The sequence below is a fragment of the Callithrix jacchus genome, chromosome 7, assembly GCF_049354715.1.
Source record: "Callithrix jacchus isolate 240 chromosome 7, calJac240_pri, whole genome shotgun sequence".
NCBI lineage: Eukaryota > Metazoa > Chordata > Mammalia > Primates > Cebidae > Callithrix > Callithrix jacchus.
Window position 1 is genome coordinate 127,701,188 of NC_133508.1, and position 14,251 is coordinate 127,715,438.

The 14,251-nt window shown below is 39.9% G+C and overlaps 1 long non-coding RNA gene and 1 other non-coding gene across 7 annotated transcripts in view; one reads left to right on the forward strand and one right to left on the reverse strand.

Annotated features, from left to right (window-relative positions):
• The window catches only part of LOC144577171 (uncharacterized), a 128,850-nt gene that overhangs the window by 23,076 nt on the left and 91,523 nt on the right, over positions 1-14,251 (forward strand). For 5 of the 6 annotated variants that reach the window (XR_013520556.1, XR_013520555.1, XR_013520559.1 and 2 more), the window contains 2 exons: positions 5,179-5,305; positions 5,918-5,969. This is a non-coding gene — a long non-coding RNA (uncharacterized LOC144577171). The remainder of the gene's footprint in view (positions 1-5,178; positions 5,306-5,917; positions 5,970-14,251) is intronic. The other variant, XR_013520558.1, reaches the window with a different exon arrangement.
• Positions 11,961-12,067, reverse strand: LOC118143358 (U6 spliceosomal RNA). Its single transcript, XR_004727585.1, has one exon. It is a non-coding gene; the product is annotated as a U6 spliceosomal RNA (small nuclear RNA).

Consider the following 14,251-nt stretch of genomic DNA (forward strand, 5'->3'; position numbering starts at 1 on the left):
ACCTCGGGATACACTTTCTCAGTTCTGTTCCATCATAGCTGAATTCAGTGTTCTATAACCATAATAGGAGTCACGCTTGTCCTATTTCGCCTGATCTTTAAAGAAGGATGCCAATGCAGCAGTAATGCACCTTGCTTCTCTTTGTGGCTATCAAAATTTTGTTGTTGCTGTTGTTGGGGTCTGTTACACACTTTGAAAAGTTTCCTCTGAAAACAAACTTGACAGTACTCTGAGGCCAATGTAATGAGACAGACATCAAGACTTCATTTGAAATCGATCATGACCATGAACAGAAGGAGTGAGTAAACTTATCAGGTGTTATTTGGAATTCATAGCATTGTTCTCTGTGTGAAGCCAGAAAGGCAGTGTGGGGATGAAATTTAATTTCTCTGACATTGTCTTCAACTCCACCATCAGTAGAGTTTTCATGGTTAGACACATTTCTCCTTGACTACCAACTAAGAAATGACTTGAAAATGAGGTATATGGTAATTTCAATGATTAGATTTTAATAGGGGAACAGAGTGAGGTCCAATTTCAGCTTAGTGGACTGACTATATTTCTGTTTTCAAGTAGATTTCTCCTAAGAAAGACCTATATTTTAACACTCAAACTTCATGGTATAATTGGGGTTCTGAGTGCTAAAAAGAATATTAAGAAAGGGGTCAATCTACTTCTGGATATTGATATCTGGTTCTAAATTTCTATTCTAATGAGAAAATAGAAGAGTTTTATAGGTGGAAGAGATAGAAAAAAAACTGAGATAGAGAAAGGAGGGGTAGGTGAGTTATAAGGTTGCCAGGCTATTAGGCCTCCAAGCCTCTTCCTAGACGCCAATTTTTTTTCCAATTGGGTCTTGGGACTCAGTTGCTTCACTCTCCTTTGTCAGTTCTATCACCCACTGTGTACAGATTGTACCCTGTTTTTTCCCCAAAGTTCACACCTCTGGTTATTTTAACACTTACCTCTTCATACCCATTGGCCAACATTTCCTGGTATCCATTCCTTTTGTGTCATCAGAGACAAGCCCATACATTCCTTATATGTTAAGGGCTCTACTGTTACTCCTTGCTGGAAAGCATGGGCATAACATGACTATAATAGAAGAGTGTACTTTAGAAATGTTTAGAGGACTGTCAACCTAAAATAACAATGAAGAGAGTGGCTCTCAAAATAAATGAATTTATTTGGGAATGAATGACAGGGGATTATAATTTGGGATGTGCGGTCTGGGACTAATTATAGGTGTATCTAGTGACAGTTATAGAGACGTTGGGGCAAGAGGAAACTTTTAAAGGCAAAGTGAGGAAGGTTGCATCATTTGTTTTGAGACAATTATCCTTGTCTACATAGACCAATAACAATGGTGGCACCAGTCCAAAGTTGAATAGGTCATTGCGGGGCAGATGTCCTCACAGAAGTATTCCTTGTGTAAGGTTGTAGTGCTTTTGGGGCAAGGCTGGGGTTTTCATTGTCCTTGTAATAGTTTTCAGGATAGTTCTGTGTGTGAGAGACCCTCCTTTGTAACCTCCCAACTCCATTTTGTTAATGTTTGGCATAAGTTACTCTATTTTGATTCTGACAACTTCCACAGGACCAAAGGGCAAAGAGAATAGAGGAACAGGATTTTATGGAAAAGAAAGAGGTAGAACTCTAGAGAAACAAAGTTAATTATCTCCCAGGAATTCTTCCTTTCTGTGAGCACTCCAGTTAGTGTGGAATACATGTGACACACATGTTTTAGTCATCAAAGTCCTCTGTATGGCCCTGCAATAAGAACGTTTGATCAGTATACAAGAGATTGTAGAGCTAATGGTTAACACCTTGGACTGTGGAGCCAAACTGCAAGTATTTTTTTTTTTTTTTTTTTTGAGGCAGAATGTCACTCTGTCATGCAGGCTGGAGTGCAGTGGCGCAATCTTGGCTCACTGCAACCTCCCCCTAGGCTTAAGCAATTCTTGTGCCTCAGCTTCCCAAGTATCTGGGATTATATAGGAGTGTGCCACCATGCCCATCTGATTTTTTTTGTATTTTTAGTAGAGATGGGATTTTGCCATGTTGGCGAGGCTGGTCTCGAACTCGTGGCCTTAGGCGATCTGCCCACCTCAGCCTCCCAAAATGCTGGGATTACAGGTGCAAGCCACCACACCCAGCCCCAAACTGCCTGTATTTGAACCTGGTTCTGCCACATAGTGATCTTAGTAGATGTCTCCTCATCTGAAGATGGGGCTAACAATACTACCCAACCGAAAAGATTAAATGAGTTTATATTATAGCTTAGAACAGTGCCTGGCCTGAAGTAAGCATTAGGTAGGTATTCGATGTTATTATTACTCTTTTTAAAGATATTATATGGGTTTCTGGAGAAGGAAGTTTTTCTCTACTTGGACTTAGTTCTTCAGCTCCTTATGTATCCTAGTCATTGTGGTGACTGGACTCTTGCCATAATTCTGGCTTGAATTTCAAGGTTTTATTTTCTTGAGTAACTTATTTGGCTTTTTTAGCAGGCTCTGGGAGAACCCAGTTACACGAGATGATTTACACACATGATGCTAAAACAAAAGTTGAGCAAACTTGCAGATCTGCTATAGGGCCTCATGACAGTGGACCTTGGTCTCTAGTTCCTGCCTCCCATCTAAGAGATTGATTAGGAGCCTCCACTGAGCGCATTGGGCTCCCATTCCCATCCAGTGCAGGCTGTGTGGAAGGCCAGTGGACTTCTCCTTCATCATGGCCCCTCTTCCCACTATGGGTCTTGGAGAAGCCATAGAAACAGAGCAGTCTTGAGGGGCTATTTCATTGCTACTCTATGTCTTGAAGGAGAAATTTCTGTGAGAATACACCATACACATTCTGGGGCAATTGGCTAACTTATGACACAGTCATCCTTTCATTCATTTCTTTCTCTTATTTAAAAATGTTAAACATGTACTTACTTTATATGTCATATCTGGTCACTTGAATATCGATCCGTCATATTTGCAGATCCGATTGCCTGATTTTTGTTTTTATTAATAATTGTTTATGGTGGCCTGATTTCTCAAATCTGTGTGTGTGTGTGTGTGTGTGTGTGTGTGAGAGAGAGAGAGAGAGAGAGAGACAAAGGCAGAGACAGAAACAGAGAGCACTCATGTTCCTTGGGGTTCTCTATGGTATGATTCCCCAGAGAGGCTTTATGTGTGATTTTACTAGATGCCTGAGAACACTTTAAACCAAATTCATGACTTGGGTATTTGAGGCCAAACTAACATGTGAATTACAGTCTCAAACTCATATGAAGATTGGTTTATTGTTATAAATTCTTATCAAGATTTTTTTCTGTTCCCCTATGGGCCAAGGCTGAGACTGAATATTTTCCTTAATACATCCTATGGGTAGGGCATAGCATTTTCATGTTTGACAATTAAGAGAGTTGCCTTTTAGTGGTTTCAGCTTTTTGGGGGTCTGGGAAGAAGGTTGCTGATACAGCTCCTACTTTGTATGGGCCTTATGCTTTTCATCCATTAACCCACAGACAGGCTTTTAAAGCTGAAGCTACAAATGTCATGGAGGTGCTTTCCTATCTTGTCAAATATGACCTGACTTATGAGGATTTTACTCCTCTTCCTTTCAGTTAAGCTATAACTTGAAAAGAGTTTTAAAAAGTTATCCAGCATTTTGCTTGCCTTTTTCTGGATTTTAGCTTGACACATTATTGAAATGAAAGTCTTAGTTCCTCAACTTTCAATTAGCTTTTTTTCATAAAATAAACCTAATTCTCAAATGAAATGCATATCATTTCTCTTATACCCATCCCATAGTATTAGAAGTGTGATGTGCTAGTCCCTCCAGTAGAAAACAGGCACAAGTGGCCATGTAGGGAACAAAGCACCATAGCAATTATGTCCCATAAGTCCTAGAATTTAGAAGTATCTGGAGAAGTTAGCTTTAAGAGAGAGACTGGGATCAGAGACCTCCTGTTTTCCTGGTATTGGATGCTTCAGTTAGAATAACTGAATTTGTAAGGTAAATTTCAAGATGCTCAACTAGGCATCTGCATAGAAATTTTAGGTCTGCCTCATACATCCATTTATGGTGGAATGGAGAATCCGAGAGAGTGAGGTCTTGATTCTGATATAGATGACACACTCATCATAAAGAAGCAGAGAGGAAACCTGGTCTTTTCCTAAGAACTTGAGTGTAAGAAAGAATGAAACATGTTTCCTGTCAACCCAACGGTGTGGCACATGACTAATAGATATGATAGTCTCTGAAATTTCTTTCTGGGAAAAGAACCAGTAAGTGAAGGAATTGTTTAATATATTTTCCTTGTCAGTACTTCCCAAATGGGAGAGGAACAGAAGTGATCTAGGCTACAAGGTGAGATGCGAGCATGGAGACAGCAATCGTGTTGCTCCCTACACATAATTTATTCCACCATTCTCTTACTGTCAGGCATTTAGGTTATTTCCAATTGTTTATACTATGGTGAACATATTTGCACATACTTCTTTGACCACATCGTGGATTATTTCCTTAGGGTGGGTTTCTAATGTGGACTCAGGGTTCCATGAGAAGAGCAGAGCAAAGGCTCTTGTGTATACTAAGAAAGTGTATTTCCCAATGGCAGAACACTGATTCATACTCAATTATAGTAGTGTTACCACACTATGCCAGCACTGAGAATAACAATTAGGGAGACTTTAACAAACATATCAATAAATAATGCCATTTAATTGTTTTAACTTATATTTCTTGTATTATAAGCAATGGTATATACTTTTCATTTTTATAGAACATTTACATTGCTTGTTTATGTCCTCTGCTCATTTTTTTTGGTGCATTGGTGTTTTTCTACTTGCTATAAGATAAATTTTATGTTATAACATGACAACCTTTTTCCATATTTGCTGCAAGTATGGTTCCTCAGTCAGCTCTCTGCCTTTCAATAATTTTTAGACTGGTATGGTAGATATTGCTATTTCCCACCTAAATTTGTTCTCCTTTTTCTATAGCTAATTTTAGCTAAGCATGCAGCTGCCTAACTAGGGACAACCTGTTCTAACCCTCCTTGTAGTTAAATGGAGCCACGTAACATTTTGGCAATGCAATGTAAGCAAAAGTAATGTTACTATTTTCTGACTAGATCAGTGAAGTGAGAGTGCTTACTTCATACTCTTCCTTCTATATTTTTACCAGCTGGAGACCCAAAGGAGATACAGGCCCAGCTTTAACCATACAGGCAACAAAAGTGCCCTAGGAAACAACAGAGCAAGAAATTGGAAAGAACCTGGGTGATTGTAAATGGCACACCCTGGACTCTTAGGTAAGCGCACATAAACTACTTGTTCTTTAAGCCATCTACTATAGACTGATATGTTCTCTTGAAATTCGTATGTTGAAATCCTAACCTCTAATGAGATGGTACTGACAGGTAAGGCCTTTGGTAGATGAATGTGTTATGAGGGTGGAACCCTTATGAATAAGATTAATGCCTGATAAAAGAAGTCCCAGAGAGAGCTTCCTTGCCTCTTCTACCATGTGAGATTACAGCAAGAAGACAACTGCCTATGAACTAGGACAGTCAGGCTTCACCAGCCACCAAATCTGCCAGCTCCTTGCTCTCGGACTTCCAAGCTTCTATAAAAGTAGAAAACAAATTTCTGTTGTATATTGGGCCACACAGTTTATGATATTCTGTTATAGCAGCAAGAGTGGACTAAGACACTAACATATTGTTGACACTTGGTTACAGTAGCCTATACTTACCGTAATGTCTTTTGTCAAATAGAGGTTAGGTTTTCTTCCTTTTTTTAAAAAAAAAATATAGAAGAGGGGGGAAGTCCAGCAGCAGGGCAAGTACCTAAATTTATCTTTCTTATGCCATTCAGTATAAACATAATACAATTTCACATATGTAATTTAAAATTTTCTGAAGATGGCGCTGTGAGAACAACCCAGGATTGGAGCTCGCGTTGAATCCGCAAACGGTGAGTCAGGACTGCATTTACAGACTGATCTTTTTTGCCCACAGAACGGGGAAACTCCCAAGTATAAAAAGACACGAGACGCCAGGCAGTAGGTCTGCCTGGCGAAGCCGGCAGCTGGGGCGGTGGCGGCCGGCCCTACCCAGCAATCCCCACAGGGCGCACGTGCCCGGGTGCCCTGTTGAACCGGCAACCTGAGACTTGAGAGGGCTGGACTTGAGACTGAACGAGACTTGGACAGTAGTCCAGCCCAGGGGATTGTAGGGACAGATCGTTTGGGATACCCAGTGGGACAAACAATACCGCGATTTCAAACTATCCCAAGCAGATGCCCCGAGACGCTCTGTGGGGGAGGGGCGTCCACCACTACCAAGGCAACCCGCCCCAACTGAGATACACGCCCACTGCTGACGCAGCCAGCCATTACCGAGGCAACCCGCCTCAACTGAGATACAGGCCCACTGCTGACGCAGCCAGCCGTTGCCGAGGCAACCCGCCCCAACTGAGATACACGCCCACTGCTGACGCAACCTGCCCTTGCTGAGGCAACACGCTACAACGAAGAGACTCCGCCGCAGGGCGTGGCGGAGACCACAGCAGAGCCTGCAGGAACAGGGCGAATCACACAACAGCAGGGCGGAGCCTTGGCAGGCAAACAGTGGCTAGTCTGCCTTCTAGCCGGGCATGACACCTCATCGAACATCCAAAAATAAAGCCCAAACCCCTCAACACAGAGCATTTGAGGAAAAAAAAAAAGGGTTTTTTAATGAGCTCTGTTGCAGCAGAATCAAACATAGCAGCCTAACAGCCCTGAATGAACAACAGAGCGCACAGCTCAGCAATTAAGCCCATATAAAGTACAAACTGTCTCCTCAAGCAGCTCCCTGACCCCTCTATATCCAAAAGACTGACATTAGGCAGGCATCATCCTGGGACAAAGATAGCAGAAAAAGAAACTGGTAGCATCCCTCGCTGTGCCACACCTGCTAGAGGTGCACCCCAGACAAGCAGGGTCTGGAGCGGACCTCAGCAGTCGTACAGCGAAGGGGCTAGACTGGTAGAAGGAAAACCAAGTAACAGAAATACTTCATCATCAACATTCCGGGTGTCCACTCAGAGACCCAATCGAAAAGTCAGCAACTACGCAAACGACCAGCGGACAAATCCACAAAGATGGGAAGAAACCAGCGCAAAAAGGAGGAAAACACCTGAAACCAGAACACCTTGCCTCCTAGAAAGGACCAAAACTCCTCACCAGCAAGGGAACAAAGCTGGACAGAGAATGACTGTGACGAAATGATGGAATTAGACTTCAGAAGATGGATAATGAGAAACTTTTGTGAGCTAAAAGATCATGTATTAAATCAATGCAAAGAAACTAAGAACCTTGAAAAAAGATTTGAAAAACCTTTTTTGATCTGGCTCCTCTAGCTCTTTCAATTTTGAAATACAGAGAACACCACAAAGATATTTTGCAAGAAGAGCAACCCCAAGGCACATAATCGTCAGATTCAACAGGGTTGAAATAAAGGAGAGAATACTAAGGGCAGCCAGAGAGAAAGGTCGGGTCACCCACAAAGGGAAGCCCATCAGACTCACAGCAGATCTCTCGGCAGAAACACTACAAGCCAGAAGAGAGTGGGGGCCAATATTCAACATTCTTAAAGAAAAGAACTTTCAACCCAGAATTTCATATCCAGCCAAACTGAGCTTCAGAAGTGAAGGAAAAATAAAATCCTTTGTGAACAAGCAAGTACTCAGAGATTTTGTCACCACCAGGCCTGCTTTACAAGAGCTCCTAAAAGAGGCACTACACATAGAAAGGATCAACCAGTACCAGCCATTCCAAAATCACACTGAATGCTAAAGAGCTTCAACATAATGAAGAATCTACAACAACTAACAGGCAAAACAGCCACTTAGCATCAAAATGGCAGTATCAAATTCACACATAACAATATTAACCCTAAATGTAAATGGACTAAATGCACCAATCAAAAGACACAGACTGGAAAATTGGATAAAAATCCAAAACCCATCAGTGTGCTGTATCCAGGAAACCCATCTCACATGCAAGGATACACAAAGGCTCAAAATAAAGGGATGGAGGAAGATTTACCAAGCTAATGGAAAGCAAAAAAAAGCAGGAGTTGCAATTCTCATCTCTGATAAAATAGACTTTAAAGCAACAAAGATCAAAAGAGACAAAGAAGGCCATTACATAATGGTAAAAGGATTGATACAACAAGAAGAGCTAACGATCCTAAACATATATGGACCCAATGCAGGTGCACCCAGATACATAAGGCAAGTTCTTAATGACTTACAAAAGGACTTAGACTCCCACACAATAATATTGGGAGACTTTAACACTCCACTGTCAATACTAGACAGATCAACCAGACAGAAAATCAACAAGGATATCCAGGGCTTGAACTCAGACCTGGAGCAAGCAAACCTGATAGACATTTACAGAACTCTCCACACCAAATCCACAGAATACACATTCTTCTCAGCACCACCTCACACCTACTCAAAAATTGACCACATAATTGGAAGTAAAGCACTGCTCAACAAATGCAAAACAACTGAAATCATAACAAACAGCCTCTCAGACCATAGTGCAATCAAGTTAGAACTCAGAATTCAGAAACCGATCCAGAACTGCACAGCTTCATGGAAACTGAACAACTGGCTCTTGAATGTTGACTGGGTAAACAATGAAATGAAGGCAGAAATAAAAAAGTTCTTCGAAACCAATGAGAACGAAGACACAACGTGCCAGAACCTCTGGGACACATTTAAAGCAGTCTCTAGAGGAAAGTATATAGCAATAAGTGCCCATATGAGGAGAATGGAGAGATCCAAAATTGACACCCTATCGTCAAAATTGAAAGAGCTAGAGGAGCAAGATCAAAAAAACTCAAAACCCAGCAGAAGACAAGAAATAACTAAGATCAGAGCTGAGCTGAAGGAGATTGAGACACGAAAAACCCTTCAAAAAATCAATAAATGCAAGAGCTGGCTTTTTGAAAAGATCAACAAAATAGACAGACCACTAGCCAGATTGATTAAAAAGAAAAGAGAGAACAACCAAATAGATGCAATAAAAAATGATAAAGGGGAAATCACCACAGATTCCACAGAAATTCGAACCATCATCAGAGAATATTACAAACAACTCTATGCGCATAAACTAGTAAACCTGGAGGAAATGGATAAATTCCTGGACTCCTGCGTCCTCCCAAGCCTAAACCAGGAGGAAGCTGAAACTATGAATAGACCAATAACAAGGTCTGAAGTTGAGGCAGCAATTAAGAGCCTACCACACAAAAGAAGCCCAGGTCCAGACGGGTTCACAGCCGAATTCTACCAGACACACAAAGAGGAGCTGGTACCATTCCTTCTAAAACTATTTCAAACAATCCAAAAAGAGGGAATCCTTCCCAAATCATTCTATGAGACCAACATCATCCTGATACCAAAACCCGGCAGAGACCCAACGAGAAAAGAAAACATCAGGCCAATATCCATGATGAACATAGATGCAAAAATCTTCAATAAAATATTGGCAAGCCGATTGCAACAGCAAATCAAAAAACTTATTCATCATGATCAAGTAGGATTCATCCCGGGGATGCAAGGCTGGTTCAACATACGCAAGTCTATCAACGTAATTCACCACATAAACAGAACCAAAAACAACAACCACATGATTATCTCAATTGACGCAGAGAAGGCATTTGACAAAATTCAACAGCCCTTTATGCTAAAAACCCTCAATAAACTCGGTATTGATGGAACGTATCTCAAAGTAATAAAAGCTATTTATGACAAACCAACAGCCAATATCATACTGAATGGGCAAAAACTGGAAGCATTCCCTTTAAAATCTGGTACTAGACAAGGATGCCCTCTCTCACCACTCCTATTCAATATAGTACTGGAAGTTCTAGCCAGAGCAATCAGGCAAGAAAAAGAAATAAAGGGTATTCAAATAGGAAGGGTGGAAGCCAAATTGTCTCTATTTGCAGACGACATGATAGTATACCTAGAAGACCCCATTGCCGCAGCCCAAAAACTCCTGAAACTGATAAGCAACTTCAGCAAAGTCTCAGGATATAAAATCAATGTGCAAAAATCACAAGCATTCGTCTACACCAACAACAGACTTAAAGAGAGCCAAATCAAGAGCGAACTGCCATTCGCAATTGCTACAAAAAGAATAAAATACCTTGGAATACAACTCACAAGGAACGTAAGGGACCTCTTCAAGGAGAACTACAAACCACTGCTCAACGAAATCAGAGAGGACACAAACAGATGGAGAAACATTCCATGTTCATGGTTAGGAAGAATTAACATCGTGAAAATGGCTATACTGCCCAAAGTAATTTACAGAATCAATGCTATCCCCATCAAGCTACCATTGACTTTCTTCACAGAACTGGAAAAAACCACCATGAACTTCATATGGAACCAAAAGAGAGCCCGCATAGCCAAGTCAATTCTAAGCAAAAAGAACACAGCGGGGGGCATCACACTACCAGATTTCAAACTATAGTACAAGGCTACAGTAATCAAAACAGCATGGTACTGGTACCAAAACAGAGACATAGACCAATGGAACAAAACAGAGGCACTGGAGGCAACACAACATACATACAACTATACAATCTTTGATAAACCCGACAAAAACAAGCAATGGGGAAAGGATTCCATGTTTAACAAATGGTGTTGGGAAAACTGGCTAGCCATGTGCAGAAAGGAGAAACTGGACCCCTTCCTGACACCTTACACTAAAATTAACTCCAGATGGATTAAAGACTTAAACATAAGACCTGGCACCATAAAAACCCTAGAAGGAAATCTAGGCAAAACCATCCAGGACATAGGAGTAGGCAAGGGCTTCATGAACAAAACACCAAAAGCATTGGCAACAAAAGCCAAAATAGACAAATGGGACCTAATGAAACTCCACAGCTTCTGCACCGCAAAAGAAACAGTCACTAGAGTGGATCGGCAACCAACAGAATGGGAAAAAATTTTTGCAGTCTACCTATCTGACAAAGGGCTGATTTCCAGAATTTACAAAGAACTCAAACAGATTTACAGGAAAAAAACAAACAAGCCCATTCAAAAGTGGGCAAAGGATATGAACAGATACTTTACGAAAGAAGACATATATGAGGCCAACAATCATATGAAAAAATGCTCATCGTCACTGGTCATCAGAGAGATGCAAATCAAAACCACATTGAGATACCATCTCACGCCAGTTAGAATGGCGATCATTAAAAAATCTGGAGACAACAGATGCTGCAGAGGATGTGGAGAAAAAGGAACACTTTTACACTGTTGGTGGGAGTGTAAATTAGTTCAACCATCGTGGAAGACAGCGTGGCGATTCCTCAAGGCCTTAGAAATAGAAATTCCATTTGACCCAGCAATCCCATTACTGGGTATATATCCAAAAGACTATAAATCGTTCTACTATAAGGACACATGTACACGCATGTTCATTGCAGCACTGTTTACAATAGCAAAGACCTGGAATCAACCCAAATGCCCATTGATAATAGACTGGATTGGAAAAATGTGGCACATATACACCATGGAATATTATGCAGCAATCAGAAATGATGAGTTTGTGTCGTTTGTAGGGACGTGGATGAATCTGGAAAACATCATCCTCAGCAAACTGACACAAGAACAGAAAATGAAACACCGCATATTCTCACTCATAGGTGGGTGATGAAAAATGAGAACACATGGACACAGAAAGGGGAGTACTAAACAGTGGGGTCTATTGGGGGGAAAAGGGGAGGGCCAGTGGGAGGGGGAGGTGGGGAGGTATAGCCTGGGGAGAAATGCCAAATGTGGGTGAAGGGGAGAAGGAAAGCAAAGCACACTGCCATGTGTGTACCTGCGCAACTGTCTTGCATGCTCTGCTCATGTACCCCAAAACCTATAATCTAATAAAAAATTTAAAAAAAAAATATGGAATGCTTCACAAATTTGTGTGTCATCCTTGCACAGGGGCTGTGGTAATCTTCTCTTTATTGTTCCAATTTTAGTATCTGTGCTGCTGAAGGCAGCACTAGCTTTTTAGAAAAACACTAATAAACTATTTCTTTATGAAATTTTGCATTACTTTTATGTGGAAAATTCTTTCTCAATCCAAGACCTTATAAGTATATATCAATGTGTCTAGCTTTTTATGGTATAATTTAATAATTATAGTTCTTTAATCCATTTGGAACTGGTTTTGGTGTAACATGAGATAGAGTTGCACACATTTTTTTCAAAAATTTAACCTCATTTCAGCATCAATTATTGAATAATCTCTTTTCTTTATGGATTTATGATGTCTCATGTACTTATAAAATTATTATTCTAAAAATATCATTCTCTTGCATGTATTACCATTTTTCATAAATGTACAAGTTATAAATGTCTTAATTAGTATAACTTAATAGTGTAACTTGGTAGGTCAGGTCTTTTTTCTTTGAACTTGTTTTACTTTGCTATTTTTTGCACATTTTCTTACATAAATCCAGAATCATTTTGTCAAGTTATTGCTCTTTCCACTCCAGATCCAACATAAGTTCCACTAGGATTTTGATTATTATTGCATTAAAACTTCTACATTAATTTGTGCATAACTGATATTTTTACCGTAGTGAATTTTCTTATACAGTAATATAACATGCCATTTCATTTATTTTTTATAACTCAATAAAGCTGTATAGTTTTCCTCGTATTACTCCATAAATTAATTGGTTGTTAATATAAAAATATATTAGGTAATGTATCTAATTATTGTTTCTAAGATGAATGATATATTTTTTTGTTATGGTTTCTACATAGTTATTATGATATATGAAAAAGCTTTGCTTGTTGAATGTCTATCTCGTATGTAGGCTATTTAGTAATCTCACTTACAGCTTAGCTTATTTTAAGCTGATGTTTTTCATACATTTCTTCTGTGTGTGATAGAGTCCCTCAAGTAAATTCCTCACAACCAATGACTTGATTTTATTCAGTGGCAATTCTGCTCTTGACTACTTGTAATGCAAGTCTTACTTCTACTTTGCCTTTAATTTCTTTAGAATCTTTATGATCCCAGCCAGATTCTTTTCATCTTGATCTTTTAGGTTAACTCTTTTATTTAAAGTAGTGTTTTGTGTTATTTCTTAATTTTTGAAAAGAAATTTTAAAAGAAAAGTGATTGTAAACCATTCTTAACAGTCTTTCTTGTAATATAGTGATAGGAATTATAGACTTCCTATAAGAATCTGTATTACAATATGATTTATTTGTTTCAATTTAATTCTTTCTTATGTAACCTAAGTCTGACAAGATTTTTCTTCAGCTTATGTTTATTTTTATGACCGCTTAATAAATAGCAGCCCTGTCTTACTTTTGTCCTCTGGGTAGGCTAGGCATTTTGCTTTGGTAAATTTCCTTCTGCCTACTGTGTTAGTCAGGAGTTCCAGCTGGAAACAGAATGTACACTCTAATTGGGTAATTTGAAGACACTCTAATAAAAAGACTATTAACAAGGATGTTGGATGAGGAGCAGGGAAAACTCACAAGGGATAATGCCAGACTCCAGAGCTGGTGAACTTCAGGTCTGAATGAGTGAGGAAAAAAGTGGTTACCAGAACCAAGGGAAGGAGAGAGAGCTGTGTAGAGAGAGCCTTTCAATTGAGGCTATGCCAGTGGTTGAGGGACACTCCTGTAGAACAGGAAATGAGTTTGGGAGTAAATAACCAGCTTCTATCTCCAGATCTTCTAATGTTCCCCATTGACCATATTCAACCACAAGTTAGAGGACAAAATCTTCTTGTCCTCCATCAGACCATGCAGGTCAGCCCTCCACCTAGATCAAGGTAGAGAAGGGTGTATCGGGAAAGGCAGGCAAATGCTAGTACAGTAATCAAAGAGTCCTTATTTTTTCATCAGTTTAAACATTATTCTTCACTCACTGGCTAAACCTTGTTTTAGTGAGTACTCTGGATGGAGACTACTGAAGGTCAAGTGAGCCTTTCCAGAGGAAGAAGAGGAAAAGAGCCTAGAAGGCTGATTCTTAGGAGATAGTTGAAAGGGATAAAATATCTTTGGGGGTTGCAGAAAAGATAGATAGGTAGCACAAATAGGTATGGAACCATGCTCTAGACAAGCCTAGGAAGATTCCACAATGTGGTCCCATACCAGAGCACTAGTCTAGTTAAAAGATTATGGTTCCAATAATAATTCAAAACTTCTATTGTATATTTCAG